Consider the following 17134-nt stretch of genomic DNA (forward strand, 5'->3'; position numbering starts at 1 on the left):
TTTGTATTCCACTCTCCTCCCTCCAGTTCTCTGTACCTTTAGTATTATTATAATATACTTATATCATTCTTTATCTGCAATTCTAAAACCAAAAGCTCTGGAAAAAATTTTGTTTTTGTTAAGTATGTCACAAACTCACTCAGCAGCAAAGCCTAATTTGATGTGAAGCTATTTATCCCAGCTAAAATGGACATTTTTTTTGCTACAGAAATTATTTATTTGATCATGGAGTTCTGCTTTAAGCATCTCTGAGATGATCCATAATATAGAGTATATGCAAAAATCAACATTCTAAAATATAAAATAGTTTGAATTATCAAACCCAAGAGCTTTACATAAGGGATTCTAGACCATGTATAAGATTTTTAAGAAATCTAGCGAAACTTTGATATGTGTATTTTGTTAGGTGGATGAACATTTAAAGCCTCTACCACCTTGCATTCTCAGAGTTTAAACCTTCTCTTCAAAATAAGTTCAGCAAACAACACACAACATGAGCTCAATATTATGACAGGTACTGAAGATACAAAAGTGATTTGCGCTTGATTCTTGCCTTCAGTTGTGCTCATGCTAATGTTTTTGAGTCCTCTTGATCCTTTGAAAACATGATATCTCTAAATTAGGAGCGTCTATTTCAAGGCTTCAACTATAAAACAAAATAAAGAATCCTGTATATACTTGACACTAAATTAATTATCAAAAAATGGTAATCACTGTATAATTCCCTAAATTTCTAAAATGTTTGTGTTTCTGTAAGAAGAAAACCAAATTCTTGAAATGGTTTTCCCTTGCCTTTTTTGAAAGTGAGTACACATTTGTCAACTTCCCTCTATACCCATAAAAACAAGGCACTGAATGGAAGACCCTATGAAATAAGCTGGTATTATCACTCTGCTTATTTGAATTCTATGCACTCTTTATATGTTCAAGGCTAAAATAAAAACTAAGCATTTGATTAAAGTAATTTTCAAACTTGAAAACACAATCTTGTACTTTTCAATTGCCCAGATGAAATATTCTTTTCTAAAACAGGGGGGAAAAAAAAACTCTTCAGAAATTGAACTATTGTGTGACTACGGCTATTTTCTTTTCTGTCATGATTTACTTTTCTACCTGTGCATGATTGCCAGTTATTTTTCTTTGTAAATCCAAATGTCTCATTTGGAATCTACTCCCTTTATAGTCTCTATAAAAATTGCTTCTACTCTAATTAAAGCAATTTGAAAATGTTGGACATCATTTCAGAAGCATAACATCAATTAGAATGTCAGGATCATATAATATTAAAGCTGGGAAAAAAATCTTTGAAATTCTGTAATCCAACACTTTAATTTTACAAATGAGGAAACAAAGGTTTTAAAGAATCTTCAGAGAAGGTTTAGATCCTTTTAACCTCTGGCAAAGTCCAGAGTAGATACCCATCTCCTACCCAAGAGCCCAGCATTCTCCACATTCCACACTGTCACCCCATTATTCTTTGCCTTACTATGTAAAATGCCCACATTTCCTTATATAATATTTGTATATAATACTTCAGTTATTACTTTCAGTGGTACCTTAAGTCATATCTTAGGTCAAATGTCTTCACTTTACCCTCCACATACAAAATAAAGCATGTGAGAAACTATAACTCCAAATCTGCAAGAAATTAATTTTTTATATTGAAAACTTAAAATGTATAAAACATTATGATGGCTGAAATTTTCCCAAAGTGTTGCTAAATAATAATGAACACGTGGACAAATATCCATAACATTGATAACAAAAAGAGACAAGGAAGTCCTATGGTGACTCAAAAGTCAACTTAAATAGTCAGAAAGAATTTCAGTTAAAATGGCAAAATAAGCCCATACTTTGATGTGAATCAAGCACACATCAAGAGATAAGATGAAAAATAGAAAACCCAAACAAAATTGCCATGCATAAAAATAAAACAAACATCTCCAATACTCCAGAATTGGAATAGAAATGTTGAAAAATGATTAAGGCTATGACTTTGGAGATGAAGAATCCAGAAGTCATTATAATACCTGACTCTGGACAAAGACCCTGAGTAGATACAGATGGAAGCAACTCAAAAAAGATGTGTAATCAAATAAATTAGAGAGAAAATAAATGAATAACTGAATAAATAAACCAATTGCAATGAGCTAGCCAACACAAATTATAAATCACATGGAATAAGTAAGGCTAAAAAAGATACTCAATCTATATTAACTGCATCTGGAATATACTTATTTCAGATGCAGTTAATTTTATAGAACAAGTGACAAATTATTTTACACAAAATACTTGTAAAATGAATGAATAGTGAAAACCTAAAGCATGAAATTTTGTAACAAAATTAGAAAAAATGAAATAAGAACAGGTGGTATGAAAATAACTAATTAGAAATCTTAGAAATGAAAAATGTACTAATTTAATAAAATGTCATTAGAATAGCCACAGTCTCTTGGAAAACTGTGAAACTGGAAGATACTGATAATTCACAGTCCAGTAATAATTTAAAGAGCCTCTATCATATATCTTCAAATAGGCTTTGCAGAAGTCAACTGAGCAATGGCTGAGTTTCGGTTTGAAAGTATATTCCTAGCACTAAGCAGGATAAAGATAAACTCACATCTAGACACAACACAGTGAACTGTATGACATCAAGAAGAAAGAGAAAATTATTTTTAAAAATCAACAAAAATAAAAATATCCTTACAAAAAATAATTATGATAACCGTATAAGTTCATCAACAAAAGTGATAAACAATGATAAAAAATAATAAAGAAGTATTTTCCCATTGATTAGGAAAAGTAACTGTTAACCCAAAATATTATAACCTGTCAAACTACCATTCAAGTGTGAAGACAAAGTAAAGATACTATTTTCTAACATCTCAAGAGATAGTGATATTATCACACATGAATTTTCATGAAAAAAATTCCTAATGGACATATTTCTTCTAGATTAAATAAGAACACAGAAAGAAGGTATAGGACAAAAGGTATAGGACAAAAGGGAAATAAATCAACATAAAAATATGTTGATAAATATATTTGACTATTGAGTACAAAACAACTGTGTTTTATGTTTACAAAACTCACTAAATTTCTAAGCAATGATGGCAAGATGCTATGAGATGATATGCAGTGGATAGTTAGAGTATAATAAGAGATTTGTCATGCTTAGGATGAGATAGTCATGCAGAATAAATTCAGATTTAATGGAAAATTAGCATTACTTATATGGGGTAAAATTTAAACTATTACAAAATAAGTTACACATAGTTTGTAGCTTCTAAATTATCAGACTAAAATGGAAGAGAGGAAGAAAAGAAGAAAGGAAAGAAAGGAAGAAAAAAATGAAAGAAGTAATAGAAATCCTAATCAATCTCATAGAAGTTATAAAAGGATGGTAAAGAATATAAGAAAAATGATGGTACTCAGTAAACAACAAAAAATATGATTTAGAAATAAGTCCAAATATTTCAGCAATATAGGTGAATGCCCTTAACAAATGGCACCAGTATTTAGACTTTATTTTTTTAAATCAAGCTATACACTGCTTTCAAAAGACACATCTAAAAGAAAATCATATATTTAGATAAAAAATAAAGTAGTACAAACAGATATGGCACAAAGCCATGACAATATTATCAACCAAAATAAAATTAAGACAATAAAGCAATAAACATAAAGCAGGACACTACATAATATACTATGTAATATAACAATAATATAATAATACAAATAAATGTTTGTAATATAAATATTTATAATATAAAATAAGAAATATCTAATTTATACAAATATAGAAAATATAATAAAATAATTATAAAAATAATGAAGAATATAATAATTATCTACCAAGAACACATAAAATGACATATAATATATAACAATAATGAACTTGTAAAGAACTAAAATAATAACACAAATAACTAAAGAAAATTACACAAAGAAATAAGCAAATCGTGAAGTTGATGATTTTAATATGCATACTTCTATCACATGAGGATAAATCGAGTAGGGCAAGAAATTTAGTTAAGGTTAAGAGTAAGAAAACTTTAAATATATATACACATGTATGTTACACACACACACACACACACACACATTGCACCAATCATAGAAAGAATGTATTTTTCAAGTACATATGTTACATTTACCAAAAAAAAAAGAAAGAAAATGAGCATGTACAGAGATTCAAAGTCTCAACAGATTTCAAAGAATTGCTGTCCCACTAACAAAAAGCTTGAACCAAAATAAAATTCAATGCCATCAACAATAAAATTATAGCTAAAACTCACAGCCCATTTACAAATATGCTGTAAAAACTCTATGCTTAGAAATTTGACATGTAATCTTAAATAATTTGTGGATTAAAGAGGAAAGCACTAGAGAAATTGTATAATAAACAAGAATGAATAAATCATATGTCAAAACTTACAAAATGGCACTTCCCTGGCTGTCCAGTAGTTAAGACTTCACCTTCCAATGCAGGGGGTGCGGGTTCGATCCCTGGTCGGGGAGCTGAGATCCCACATGCCTCAGAGCCAAAAAACCAAAAAACATAAAACAGAAGTAATATTGTAACAAATTCAATAAAGACTTTAGAAATGGTCCATATCAAAAAATTTTTTAAAAATTACAAAATGCAGTTAGAATAATGCCAAGAAGTCAATTTTTCCACTTGAGAGAAATTTTTAAAAGCAAGAAAGACTGAAAATAGATGAAAGGAAGCTGGAAAAACAAGAAAGGCAGAGAGGGAGGAGGAGAAAGAGAAGGAGGGGGAAGTGGAGAAGGGGAAAATCAGACAAACATTACTAAAATATGAATATGTAATCAAAATCTCTCCTTCAAAAATCCACCAGTTCTAGTCAGTGGTTTTATCAAACTAAGGAATGGATTTTTGTATCTTTTATAAATTATTCCAGGGAATAGAAGAGTAGGTGAAGTTAATTAATTCACTTCATAATACTAATAAAAATTTTATATCAAAACCCAAATAATATATACAAATATTTTAAGTTCTTAAAAAACAGAAAGAAACTAGCATATTAATGACAGCAGAGAATAAAAAGGAAGTGCACCATGGCTAAGTATGGTTCTTGAAAGCAAGTCAAAGCTATTTCAACATTAGAAAATTTTATTAAAATATAGACCACAGCGACAGCTTCAAGGGGAAACTATATGATCATCACAATAGATATAGGAATATATTTAAGAAAAATCACTGATTACAAAATAAATCACACTAAGAAAACTTTCTTAACCTGATAAACAATCACAATATAACTTTAATGGGGAAACTTTAGAAAAATGCCTTTCAAAAGTAATAACCAGATTCTCCCATCTCCAGATTTACCAACTTTATACAGTTTATCACAGCCAAGGCAGTATGACAAGCAAAATAAAGTTATAAGACATGGAAGAAATGAGATAAAAATTTATCTTTATTGGCAGATACTATGAGTGTCTCCAAAGAAAATCCAAAATGTTATACAAATGTATAGGGCCACTAGAGAGTTAAGCAAAAATCTTTGCTAGAAAATGATCATCTAAAACTTGATATAATTTTGTATATGCATAATAATTAAAGAGAAATGATTATCAGATTCAGAGAAACAAAATAGAACAGTATATAAATTCTCTGATTGTGCCTAATAATATTTACTGGAATTTTAAAAAAATTAACATCTCTGGGGCTTCCCTGGTGGCGCAGTGGTTGAGAGTCCACCTGCCGATGCAGGGGACACGGGTTCGTGTCCCGGTCCAGGAGGATCCCACATGCCACGGAGCGGCTGGGCCTGTGAGCCATGGCCGCTGAGCCTGCGCGTCCGGAGCCTGTGCCCCGCGACGGGAGAGGCCACAACAGTGAGAGGCCCGTGTACCGCAAAAAAAAAATTAACATCTCTGAAGGACAAAAATAATATACGAATAAATGAATGAAGAGATGTATCACATTCATGAATTGGAAAACTTAGTTTTGTCTGAAGGTCATTTTGTTTCAAATTATTTCATAAATTAAAGACATTTCATCAAAATTTCAACTGGTTCATTAATGGAGACTGGCAAGCTGGTTTCATAATTCATATAAAAAGACAAAGGGCCAAGAACAGTTAAAATAATTTGAAGAGCAAATGTAAGAATTGTCTTATCAGATATTTAAATTTTAGAAGAAAATGTAAAGTAGTTTTTATGTCAGAGTAGGAAAGATTTCTTAAACATCACATAAATATATATTTCATAAACAAGAAACTGCAGCTCATCAAAAGTTACTAAAACAAAGGAGAATGACAAACCACCAACAGGAATAAAATATTTTTATATCATATAATTCATAAAAGACTAGTATGTATAATTTTTAAGAACTCCAACATATAAATCAGAAAAAGACAAACAACTCATTAGAAAACAGGAAAAGCAGGCTTCCCTGGTGGCGCAGTGGTTGAGAGTCCACCTGCCGATTCAGGGGACACGGGTTCGTGCCCCGGTCTGGGAAGATCCCACATACCGCGGAGAGGCTAGGCCCGTGAGCCATGGTCACTGAGCCTGTGCGTCTGGAGTCTGTGCTCCACAACGGGAGAGGCCACAACAGTGAGAGGTCTGCATACCGCAAAAAAAAAAAAAAAAAAAAAAAAAAAACAAGAAAAGCATATAAACTGAAAACTAATAAAAGTGGAAACCCAAGAGACCAAGAAACATGAATAGATATTCAATATTAATCAGGGAAAGGCAAAAATAATAATAATCCATGAGATACATTTTCATGTCCATCAGTTTGTAAATAATTAAAATCTGATGATCTAAGTATTGCTAAGGAGAAGAAATGGAAAAGCTCATGCACAGATAGTGAAAGGTAATGAGTACAGTCCTTTGGAGAAGAACTGGAGGTATCTAGTAAAGGTAAAATCTGCCTTCCTTTTGCTCCACATTCCCCGGACTTCTTTCTACATACTGAGAAGTAAAGAAAGAAAAGGAAAGAAAAGGAAAGAAAGAAAGAAAGAAAGAAAGAAAGAAAGAAAGAAAGAAAGAAAGAAAGAAAGAAAGAAAGAAAGAAAGAAAGAAAGGAAGGAAAGAAAGAAAGAAGAAAGAAAGAAGGAAGGAAGGAAGGGAGAGAGAGAAAGAAAGAAAGGAAGAGAGAGAGAAAGAAAGGAAGAAAGAAAGAAAGGAAAGAAGGAAGAGAGAGACAGAAAGGAAGAAAGAAAGAAAGAAAGAAAGAAAGAAAGAAAGAAAGAAAGAAAGAAAGGGAAGAAGGAAGGAAGAGAGAGACAGAAAGGAAGAAAGAAAGAAAGGAAGGAGGGAAGAAAGAAAGAAAGGAAGGAAGGAAGGAAGGAAGATAGAGAGAAAGAAAGAAAGGAAGAAAGAAAGAAAGAGAGGAGGAGAGAAAGAAAGAAAGAGAGAAAGAAAGAAAAACTTCCAAAAAAGGTAATGTCTACAATAATGGTCACTGTGGCATGACTTGTAATAGTGAAAACTTGACTATCTAAATGTTCTTCAGTAGAAGTAGATAGATGATATATGATACATTCAAACAATGAAATACAGAATGGCCATTAAAATGAAATATATATATATATATATATATATACACACACACACACACATATATGATGTTATGTCATATGAATTTTATATATTTATAAAGCATCATATTATATATCATAATGAGCAAAATAAGCAAGCAAGATGCAGAATAATACATACAATATCACATTTACAATATAGTTTAAATATATTCAAAATAATGCTACCTATTGTTTATAAATACTATAGTAATATTACAAGTATTTTCATAGAAATGATAATCACATAATTTAGGCTTTATCAAGAAAGGAGAATGGAAGATGGAATTTTAAAAGTATACTCAAGTATCTGTATTGTACAATTTACTTTAAAAGTCTGAAAAGGATATGCCAAAATGGTAAGATCTGATAAGGCTGGATAATGAATACATCAGTTTTGTTATATTTCTCTTTATATGCTATTTTGTATTTGAAATATTTCATAGGAAAAAGCAATTGCACAGCAGTATCTGAAAGATCAGTCACTTGAACACAATGAAAATAATGCCTTACCATTAGTAGAGGAGAAGAGGCTTAATGAAATTGGACAGCTGGCACAATTCCAGTCGTTGCAGACAAAAGAATTTCTCACTGAAAAGAAGCATTTCTTCAAGGCTTTGGAGCCTTTTCATTATTTAATTTTTCGTAGTACCAGAACTCTCACTGATATTACATCTCCCTAGACTGTTAGCTCCAAGAACAAAAAAGTGATATCTGTATTTTCACTGTGCTTACTTCAGCACCTGTTAGACTTCTTGGAACATAGTAGGAGTGTTTTGAAAAATAAATAACAAGAAGGACGGAAAAGAAGAAAAGGAGAGAAAAAGGGAGGGGGAAGGAAAGAAGGAAGAAAGGAAGGATGGAAAGAAGGATGGAAAAGTTTAAGTTTATAAAAGAGCAGTGAAAAACAGTATTATCCTGATTTGATACATATGAATGTGAAGAGAAAGTAAAGACATTAAGCCCAGGGTTTTAATTCAGGTCCAGTGACTCATGGCACAATGTTCATTCTACTACAATTTACCAGAGAGCCAAAATGTTTTATTCTCTTGAAGGAAGTTTTACATGTCTTATACATTTTTCCAAAAGTTAGTGTTAGAATTACCCTCTCTGCTTTTGTACTTAGAGTCACATATTAAAATTTGTTTTTACGTAGTTATTTTTGTGAAATTACTGCTAATCAAATAGTTAATTACTGGATTGCTCTAGAGGTGGAAAGGGCTAGCTGAATCATTGCAAATTATTTGCAGTATTCTGACTACTTTTGCACAGTGTAGAATAAAGATGTGATTCTTCAGTAAATCACCAGTGTAAGCCAGTTATATGCTTTATACTCTACATGAATTGTCTCATTTACTATACAAAATCTAGAGGAAGGGGCTGCTGTTTTTGTCATTTAGTAAACAAAGAAATTGAACCAAAAACTGCTAAATATTCTGTTTAGTTAGGAAATCACACAGTTAGCATGAACACCCAGGTGATCTAACATTGGAGCCCCCATTCTACAATATATGCTTTCAATAAGAGATTTTAAAGTGACAAAACAAACCCCAAAGTTTGCAGACTGACTCTATTTTAAACAGATTCTTGATGTATTATTCTATTTTTTATTATCACGTTAAAGTTATAAAATATTTTTCTCTAACTTATCATAGATTTGTTTTCTTTTATTCATTCATTCATTCATGTGTTTAAAACATCCTTGCTATATTCCAGGAAATATGATAGGGACTGACCAATACAAAGACAAAGTCAACCAACACAATGAAAGATAAATGTTAAAAAATAATTACAGTAATGCAGTAATGTTTTATCACAGGAAATATAATGATTGGTAATTTTATTTTAAAATGTAATTTTCCTAGAAATATATATTGGAAATAAATTGTTAGTTTCAGGCAAAATTTTTCTTGTCTAATATTCTTGGCAGCATAAATTCCTTAATTAAAAAAAATTTTATTTGTCACTCCTCAAGATGAGGAACTGGAACCTGGAGTTAAAGCCATAAATAAGCTGATACTGCCCTAGTCCTTATGGAAATTATGATTCTCATTACCTTATTCATTCATTAACCCATAAACTTATGGAATATTTGTTAATAACTATTGAGTGAAGACCAGGAAGGACTGGGCAGTAGGTTTAGTGGTCCTTGCCTCCAGGAAGCTTATGTTCTAGTAAAAGTGATCAGATATATATGTCATTAATTCATCACATGACAATTTGTTTTAAATGACATAAGATGGTTTGCAATGGCATGAGTTGTCAGAAAGGTCATTTTATAATAGGGCGATCCTGCAAATTTATACAACTGCAATTGAAGACTCTATTATAAAGGATGAAGGGAAAGAGGTGACAGAGCAAAGGGGGAAGGCAGTGTCATATTCCAGAGAGAGAGGAAAATAGACTATTATATAAGCAAAGCATGGCACTGAAGCTGTAGTAGGCAATATAAGAGAAAAAAGACAATAGCGCACAATGTTTGGCTAAACTATGTTAAGAAGAATGTTTTCATGAGTATGTGACAGTTTTTCTACCAGCTATTTTAAAAATTCACATTTTAATAGTGGTCAAAAACTGTATGATTTTAGAAATCATGGAAAAGAATGAAAAAAATTTCTATATTCCATGAACATAGTGATAGATTTGCAACATGACAAAGTTGACTAAGGCTGTATGATTCTTTCTCCTGGTTCCCACCATTGCCCATATCTTCAAGGGTGGGAAATTCTCTGTGCTGCACATGCATGAGCTCTACCTGCCTAAGATGCTGTTCTGTGATAGCCTTTTGTCATCAGTGTGTGAGCATATGAAGGGTATGATTTCTAGAATATTTCATTTCCACTAGTAAGAATATTTTATATTAATTCATTTTTAAGAAAAAGATGATAAATGAGAGTAAAAATATGGCTGGTAAGTGATTCAGAAAAATTAAACATTTCTACTTTTTCAAAATGTGGCATATATTTTTGAGAAAAAAATAAAAGAACCATGGTATTTAAAAATATCCTCTCAATCATCATTAACTTAAACAAAAAATGATTGCCTGACATGGTGATATTTGATTAAAAATTTTTTTCAGATTCTTTTCCATTATAGGTTATTAAAAGATATTGAATACAGTTCCCTGTGTTATACACTAGGTCTTTGTTGTTTATATATATAGAAGTGTGTATCTGTTAATCCCAAATTCCCAATTTATCCTTTCCCTTTTGGTAGCCATAAGTTTGTTCTGTATGTCTGTGAGTCTATTGACTTTTAACACTATGTACTAATAGTACATATTAGCTGTCCAATTATTTAAGTCCAAAATGTTCTCATTGCTGTAAAACTGATTAAATCATTTTTTTTATTTCTCATAGATGCTTTAAGGCATTTTTTCCACCCTTCAGAACATGTGAGAACATTTCTTTGTTTAGCGTTAAAATAATTAAATAAAAAACAAACAACAACAATAAAAAAACAAAAACTCATGGGCTGCCACTGAGATGAATATACAAAATAATAGACAAAAGATATAAAGATGATGTTATAATCTACAATCTCATTTGTATATATATTTCAGAAAACGTTTCAACATATTTGAATACTTTATAGGCATTTTCCTTTGTAATCTTTACAATTCTATTAGTAATTACTGTTTGTGCGCTATTTATACCAAAGAAAGCAAAGCGTGGAAGAATTTGTATAAGATCAAACAACCAGTAAGTGGCATGATCAAAATTTCAACTCAGGAAAAATTTAACACTGTTATATAGTCCCTCTCTTCGCCAGGTCTCCGAATTTAGCTTGAAAATCTATGCTGTTTCAGAACACCTTCTTCAGTTCAGACTTTGAGGACCAGCATAATCTGTGTCCTCCTGTCACTAAGGATGTTTAGGGGAACATTGCAGAAAGGATTCCCTCCACTCTATTTTTTTTAATTTATTTTTTATACAGAAGGTTCTTATTATTTAGTTTACACATATTAGTGTATATATGCCAATCCCAATCTCCCAGACATGCCACCACTGTCACACCCTGCCCCCTGCTTTCTCCACTTGCTGTCCATACTTTTGTTCTCTACATCTGTGTTTCTATTTCTGCCTTGCAAACCAGTTCATCTGTACCATTTTTCTAGGTTCCACATATATGCATTAATATACGATATTTGTTTTTCTTTTCTGACTTACTTCACTCTGTATGACAGTCTCTAAGTCTATCCGCGTCTCTACAAATGACTCAATTTCTTTCCTTTTTATGCCTGAGTAATATTCCATTGTGTATATGCACCACATCTTCTTTATCCATTTGTCTGTCAATGGGCATTTAGGTTGCTTCCATGACCTGGTTATTGTAAATAGTACTGCAAAGAACATTGGGGTCATGTGTCTTTTTTTTTTTTTTTTTTTTTTTTTTTTGCGATACGCAGGCCTCTCACTGTTGTGGCCTCTCCCATTGCGGAGCAACAGGCTCCAGACGCGCAGGCTCGGTGGCCATGGCTCACGGGCCCAGCCGCTCCGCGGCATGAGGGATCTTCCCGGACCGGGGCACGAACCCGTGTCCCCTGCATCGGCAGACGGACTCTCAACCACTGTGCCACCAGGGAAGCCCAATATCACAAAATTTATACCAAATTTATTATAATCAAAAATTATAGCCACTACTTGAACCTTCTAGTCCATGAAGAATCACAAATCATTCATTCTTTACCTGACAGGAATGAAAGATTTACAATCTAGAATTAATTCAGCTGATATAAAAGAAAAGGCTTTTTGCCTCAACTTTTTGTTTTTAATGTTATCAAACCTACAGAAAAAATGGTTCAATAAACACCCATTTATTGGTGCTTTACCTTTACCATAATTTGCCAACTGTTTACATTTTGCCATGTTTGCTTTATCTCTTTCTACACATATATCCTTTTTTTCTCTGAACCATTTGAAAGTAAGTTGCAGACACAATGACTCTCCCTCAGTATATGTCTACTAAAAATAAAGACATTCTCTTATGTAAATTCAATCCCAAAAACATATCTAAGAAAAGTACAATAATTCTACACTGTTATCTAACATCCTATCTATATTAAGATTTCCTAAATTGTCCCCAAATGTATTTTACACCTGTTTATTTAAATTTTCTATCCAACCTAGATTCATACATTGCATTTGATTATTATGACTCTCACTCTCCTTCTCTTTTTTAAATAAGCCAAGTCTTTTGTCTTATAGAATTTCAACATTCTGGATTTATCTAATTTTTTCGTGTGGCATAGCTTAAGTTTTTGCTTTTATTTCCTGAATCTTGTAAATAGGAAGTAAGCTTTGAAAGCTTTATTAGATTCAGGTTAGGCATTATTGGAAATACTATTTCAAGGCTGATGCTCTGTATTTCACATTGCATCATATTAAAAGGCTTATAATATCAAGTTGCTGCAGTACAAGTGATGCTAAGTTTGGTCCTAGTGTTAAGGTAGTTGCAGTGATGACTGTCAGTTTTCCCCACTGTATTTTCCTTTTTGTAATTAGTTAGTGGATATATTTGGTTAAGCAATCTATGGGGTTATATCTGGCACTGTATGAAATTCTGTTCTGTAACAACCTTTCATCCAACAATTTTATCATTCACTTATGACTCATACCTGATTATATTGCATCAAGGGTTGAAAAAAAGTTATTTTTTTAATTCTATCATTCCTTTAGGTATATTATCTAGCATTCTCCTGTAAGGCAGAGCTTTCTTTGTTTCAATCCAGAAAGGGCTTCTTTTGTGTCATATATTAAATTTGTCTGAATGTTTCCCTCAAAAAAACTTTAAAGTTTGGATTCCTTCTCCATGTTAGATGATTAAATGATGTGGTCCAGTGCAGAGGCAGGTGAATGGCTAAATGACTTTGGCTATCACTCTACAATTAAAGATCTAACATCAGCCTGAAAAATCTACCCTTAAGTGAAATCTTAAGTTTAAATGATTTGGTGTCTAAGTATTAAGCCAGCTATTGGTGATGTTGTGGGACACCAGGCTTTTGTGCTATGATTTGTAATATTCCTTGAGCTGTAAGGGTTTTATAACATAAATTTACAATCACATTTGGAAGAATTTAGAAAACCTGAAAGTTTCTGGCTTTTTCACCAGTCAGATTACATATTTTCTTTCATTTTGGCATCAATAGAACCAAATCCATTTTAAGAGGAAGTGGAACCATGATTCCAATTTAAGATCCAAATTAATTATTTAAATATATCTTATGAAAGTGTTATACATTATCAATGTATTTTTCATTGTTAATTAAGATTAAATTACTATATGCTTTCAAACACATATGTATCACATAAAATGAAGCATTATCATAATATTTAGGAGAGAATATGTAGCTTCCTGTTCTCTCACAAAAGTTCTACCTTCCTAACTAGTTTAGCTGGAGTACAGTGTTGAAATAAGATTTATGTCTCATAATAACTTTATTCAAGGGCAACTAATCAAAATATTCTTTGTTGTAACATTACAAAATGTATCTCTTAAACGATCTATTCTTAATAACTAAAACTAAGATTTGAATTCTGTGATTATAAACTTTTTGAGGTTTAGGAATAGGTCTTTATAGACTATTTATTACATTGAAAGCTCTTTGATTTTTCCCAAGGCTTCATAGAGGTATGCAGGCCCATAATTCTCTTAAAAACATACAAAGGATTTTTTGAGAAAGACACTGCATTATTTATGTCCTTATTAGTAAAAACAATATGTGGATTTGGTAATTTAGAAAGAAAATGCATAATGGAGTTATCCCTTCATTCATTTATTCAATAATTTTTACCCAATAGTGGAGACATATTATACTATTAGATAGACATATACCACTAGATAGCTCATCTTTCAACTTTTCTATCTTGCATTTCAATCATCAATCCAGTTTCTCAACAAGGCAAAGTCTCTACTCTCTAAATTACATCATTTCACTCTAAATACTACATCGTCTCTTAACAAATATACTAACTTGTTCCTTATGTTTTTTTTTCTCTTTTTAGAGAAATAAATGAGTTTACAATTATGAGGGTTGTATTTCTTTTACTTAAGAAACTATCATTTTTTCCAGTTGTTACTTTTTCTTTTGCAAATTATATCTCTACTTCCGCATTTCTTACCTTCAAGCAATTTCTTTGTGATTTACTCTTTCCTTCATAAGCATTCAAGCTTCAAGCAAACCAAATCAGTGAAACAGTGTTTACGGAATACTGCAAGTTAATAAACAGTCTGTCTGCTCAAATTATATGCCACTCATTTATTCCACTCTGTTCTGCTTTGTCCTCAACTTCACAAATAAGTTTCATACTATTCATTTAAAACCTAGTCATTTATCCCTTAATTTTGCTCAAAAAAGCACTCTGTAGCTATGAGAGGGAAGATCTCTAAAAGCACTATTCTTATTCCTTTCTTCTAAAACAAAAGGTAAAGGGAAAATCTATTAAATACTTCCACTTTCCTTCACTTTGTAGTTTTTACCGAAGTACCAGGGTTTTCATCCTCACACTTCAAGAGTAGAAACGGCATAGAATTTGAAGTCACACAAAATTGGTTTGGAATCTCTATTTTGCAGTACATGGGTGTTATGGGTTGAATTGTGAATCCCACAAAAAAAAGATATGTTGAAATCCTATCCCCTAGTACCTCAGAATATGACCTTATTTGGAAACATGGTAGTCTCCTAAATAATTAGTTGAGGTGAGGTCATATCTGAGTAAGGTGGGCTCCTAATCCAAAATGAATGACATCTTTGTAAGAGGATGGCCATATGAAGACAGAGGTACACACTGGAATGAAGTGAGTGCAAGCCAAGAAAGACTAAGGATTGCCAGCTATAACAGAGTCTTGGAACAGATTCTCCCTTAGAGCCTTTAGAAGGAAACTAACTCTGCCAACACCTTAGTTTTGGACTTCTAGCCCCTAGAACTGTGGAAGAATATATTTCTGTTGTTTTAAACCACCCATTTTATGGTACTTTGCTATGGCATCCCTAGAAAACAAATACACTGGGCAAGTCACTAATTTTATGTTATTAAATTCCTTCATCTCTAAACTCAAGATAAGAAAACCTATCTTCCCGGATTGGAATATTAAAATTATTAACAGTACTCAATGCATGCTATGTGTATACATAGCATACACTCGCATCAATATTTACTATTAATAATAATCTGAAAATTTGCTAAATATTTGATTTTAAGTAAAATATAGATGGTAAGAATTGTAAACTTATTGTAATATGATAATGATAAGAGCTTTTCTTAACTGTCTTTTAATGTTCAGAAGCAAAGAAACAGACGTTCAGAGACACCCTTTGACTTTTTAGGTCTAAGGAGTCTTGAGGGGAACAAATATATAATATCATCCTAAAAGAACCTGTGTTTCCTGAGAAGAAAAAAACTATGGGAAGAGAATAGGCCTATGCAGAACTATGAAAATCTTACTTCTTTGCCCAAGTTGGAATACACTTGAATGTGTATTTCATATTCCAGGACAAACCTGCAAGATTAAGCTAAGCCTGGGACTGACTGACCAGGCTAAGTTCTTAGGTACTCCCTTTTCCCTATTCTACGTCTTCTACTCCCTGACCACTTCTCCCTGCAAGATTTTCCCTAATAAAGCCTTCCTCTCAGGACCTGCTTCATGGGAATCTAGCCCAAAACAGTTATTTAGGTTGCAATAAAAATTTAGGTTGCAATAAAAATACAACCCTTTTCTGTAGATGATAAATTGGCCCTTACTGCAATTCCCTAACAGGAGTCCTGGCAACATCTGAGTAAGAAGAGTGGTTTCTCGCTTCCCAGGTAGACCACACTCATTTCAATAAGAAAGAGGCAAAAAGTGGTTGAGAGATTGGACCCTGAAGTCAGATAGCTGAGTTCAATTTCAGTTTGTCAACTAAATAATGTTAAGATTTTGGACAAGTACCTTATTCCATTGAGGCTTTAGTTTTTTCATCTGTTACAAGGAGATAATAAGAACACTAACCTTGAGTTTACCTCAGGAGTAATAAGATCATCACAGAAAGAGTTTAACACAGGGCTCAGCACATGGTAAACATTCAACAAATGTATTCATTATTAATACTTTAAGTTTAAGATCATATGGGATAGCTAGCTAAATATTTCATAATCATGTTACCCACAAGTAACATATATAAATCTGAAATCAATCAAATTTTATATGTTGAGATTTTACAAGTTGTGTGTTTTCAACAGTAATCCATCTTCTATAGATTGCCTTTAATTTTAAAGTTGTAAACTTATAACTTGGGAATGCTGTCTCTTATTCATCAGTACTTTATAGTTTTCAAGTGCAGTCACATAATTTCCCCATTTTGTGATTTCCATTATACTTCAATTCTGTGAAGTAAGTGGTGTCTGTATTTTATATATTAAATTGATCCACACAAAGCCAAATTATTACACATCATTTCAGAAAAATTTTTATATAAGTTTCAATGAACTGTTTTAGGTTTCTCAAGCTTATAAAGCCATTGTTATATCTGGTGACTACAACTGTACAATGTTGGTAGTTGTTTACAAATCAGAATATTTCCAAATGTATGAAATAGACCA

This window comes from Globicephala melas, chromosome 4 (assembly GCF_963455315.2).
Source record: "Globicephala melas chromosome 4, mGloMel1.2, whole genome shotgun sequence".
Classification (NCBI taxonomy): domain Eukaryota; kingdom Metazoa; phylum Chordata; class Mammalia; order Artiodactyla; family Delphinidae; genus Globicephala; species Globicephala melas.